Raw genomic sequence first — 3,445 nt, forward strand, 5'->3', positions numbered from 1 at the left:
TACAAGCCTTTTAACAGGTTTTGAGGTAAGTAAAGAATGTGTAAATAACATTACCGCATAGACAGTAGCCCCTGATCCTCTGTTTGGCTTTCGGGAAGAAAAGCCGAATAGAGGATCAAATAAAATTCACAGGAGTCTAAAACAGAAGTCAATATGCGTGTGCAGGCTTCCCTGCTGGCGTCCGCCGCACTGACTGCGGAAGTGGACGTGCTAAAGCAGGACCTCGAGCGGTCCGAGCAAGAGCTCAGACGTGCCAAGAAGCAGCTCGAGGACAGTGAAGGTAAGAAATACCTTGTGTAAATGTGTATAAAAAGGTGCAATTGCGAAAAATGACAGGAGTATCGTGGCTATTGTAGGGGCCACGTCTGAGGTGGCGACCCTGAAGCAAGCGCTGCTCGAGGCCGAGAAAAGGTCGGCCGTGGAGCGCACTGAGCGAGAAAAGTATGAGACCGAGGTTGGCAAGGTGCGGCAAGAGCTCCAGGCTCTCATGGAAAAACATGAAAGTTTGGAGCGTGACTCAAGGACGCGAGCGTCCGAGCTCGCGGCGGCTACTGAAAGTGCCAAGTCTGCCAAGGCCAAATCCCAGAAGACCCTCCAGGAATTGGATGAGGTGAAGAAGATAGCGGCGGGTAAGGCATTCTTTATGCAAAGTAAACATATAAGCGTGGGTTACTTGTTACTTACCCGAATCCAGAGTTCTCCAGGCACGTTCGCAGATCTTCCCCAGAGTATATCTGATGCCGCCGCATTCTATTGAGCCGAGGAGGGCAGCTCGATGGAGAAGGTGTTCTGGTCTCAGTACGCTGAGGCCGGACACCCCGTGCCCCTGAGCGACCAGTTGAAGCAACTGCTCGAGCTCCACTAGGCGGCCGAATAGGCCATGAAGGGCCTCATAGTTCGGCTGTGGCCTGGAGAGGCTCAGCCTGGGAGCTATTTCGGGCTGGTGCGGCGGCTGGTGGAGGCCTGTCCAAGGCTCGAAGTCATCAAGCACTCCGTCTGCATTGAAGGTGCCCGTGGGGCCTTTGCCCGTGCGAAGGTGCACTGGGGCAAGCTGGATGCTGAGAAGCTTGTGAAGGATGGGCCACCGCCGGGGAAAGAGCATCGCAAGCCCGAAAATTATTATAAGGATGTTCTGAAGGGTGCCCGCCTTGTGGCGAATGAATGTTCTATGGATGTAATTTTTGAATAAAACTCGCTCGTTTTGTCCTGTGCGCTGAAAACTTGTTCATATGCGCTTAAGCAATGCTGTTTGAATTTAAAATATTACCTTCTGTGTGGTTGTTTATCAATTCTAAGAGATGGCAAGTCGTCGGCTTCTGCCCCCGGGCCGCTAGTGCTGGGGTGGTCGGGGATAAACCTGAGGGCTCTTTTTCCCATGTTTGGGTCCTTCGAGGGAGGCGCTCAGCCCAACGAACAAGGCAATCGGACTATAATGCGTGAACACTCTCACTTAGCCATAGAATTCTATAATTTTAAATTTCGGCGAAGCCCCTGGTATTCGGAAGACCGAGTCCGGGGCGCTATCCACGCCTTGGCCGGACAGAACCGGCTCCTCGCCCTAAGCGGCATAAGTCTTTAAGGACTCGAAAAGACCTCTCGAATAGAGACCAGTCCTCTCGCCTCATCATGACAGTCAGTTTTAGCTTTCTCCACTGAGGTGCTCAACCCAGCTCAACCGGGACACAATCGCAGTGGTTCTCCTAGTGCTACCTTAGCCGATATAGCGGAACGTAAGGCACCAAAACATAGGAGCCGGGCAAACTATTGACCCAAGACATGATTCGGAGCCGATGCATATAATGCCATAAGTTCGGGGTGCCGCACTTGTTAAAGTGTTCGGACTTCTCACACCATGTTGAGGGGTACTGAAGCCCCTGGCGTATTTTGGCCGTACCAAAGTGTACGGGTGCAACATGTCGTTAAGGAACATAGATACATATAAAAAAAGAGTAATGCAAAAATAGACAAAAGCTATGCATTGTTTATTAGAAAGAGCTGCAATCAAAGCAGGACGATACAAATAATGCGATAAGCAAAAGGTTGGACTATGTAACATGTCCACTCCAGGGGCAAGCTGCGGAATAATATGCGAAACAGGTATACTGCTCGTGATAGAGACCACCTGGGAGTTCGATAATGCGGCGTGGCTTGTCTGCTTCCCTGGTTCTTGCATCGTTTGTGCGGCAATTGAACTGCCGAACAGGCCTTCCAAAGAGTGGAGTCCTGAAAGTAAGAGAAAAATAAAAAAATCGGCAGCCCCTAGTATGGTTGAAGCTCTGTTTTGGGCGTGCCGTGATGGTGCCCCTCCCCCTGTGCCCATGGTATCTCTAGAGCGTAGTTATGTACGCGAAGTACTGACGTCACCTTTTTGCGAGGGCTGGGGTTGGGGCCGCATTGCTACGCCTGCTCGGATCGTGCCAGGCGGTCTTGTTGTAGGTTACTCCGGGCGCGCTTGACGGTGTCCGGTCGTTTAGTGGCCGGACTAGAGAAATGCCTGGAGAGGCTGCTTTGTACTTCCGCTGCAAGGGCCGCCGTGTGCTCCTCCGTTTGGAGGGAGCGTTCGGTGTTTCCATTGACCGTAATTACTCCTCGAGGGTCTGGCATCTTGAGCTTAAGGTATGCGTAATGTGGTACCACATTGAACTTGGCGAATGCGGTTCACCCGAGCAGTGCGTGATAACCACTGCGAAACGGGACTATGTCGAAGATTAACTCCTCGCTTCGGAAATTATCTGGAGATCCGAAGACCACTTCAAGTGTGACTGAGCCTGTACAGTTGGCCTCTACACCTGGTATTACGCCTTTAAAGGTCGTTTTGGTGGGCTTAATCCTCAAGGGATCTATGCCCATTTTCCGCACTGTATCCTGGTAAAGCAGGTTCAGGCTGCTGCCGCCGTCCATAAGGACTTTAGTGAGATGAAATCCGTCAATAATTGGGTCTAGAACCAATGTGACGAAGCCGCCGTGACGGGTGCTAGTGGGGTGGTCCCTTCGATTGAAGGTGATCGGGCAGGAGGACCATGGGGTGAACTTTGGGGCGACTGGCTCTATCGCATATACATCCCTTAACGCGCGCTTCCGCTCCCTCTTGGGGATGTGGGTTGCGTATATCATGTTCACCATCCGCACTTGTGGGGGAAAACCCTTCTGTCCCTTGTTGTTCGGCGGTCGAGGCTCCTCGTCGTCATCGCTATGCAGCCCCTTGTCTTTGTTGTCGGCGTTTAACTTGCCTGCCTGCTTGAACATCCAACAATCCCTGTTGGTGTGATTGGCCAGCTTTTCGGGGGTGCCATGTATCTGGCATAAGCGGTCGAGTATTCGGTCCAAACTGGACGGGCCACTAGGATTCCTTTTGAATGGCTTTTTCCGCTGACCGGATTTAGAGCCTCTGAATCCGGCATTAACTGCCGTATCATCTGCATTGTCGCTGTTAATGCGGCACTTC

The sequence above is a fragment of the Triticum urartu genome, chromosome 3 (genome assembly GCF_003073215.2).
Source record: "Triticum urartu cultivar G1812 chromosome 3, Tu2.1, whole genome shotgun sequence".
Lineage (NCBI taxonomy): Eukaryota > Viridiplantae > Streptophyta > Magnoliopsida > Poales > Poaceae > Triticum > Triticum urartu.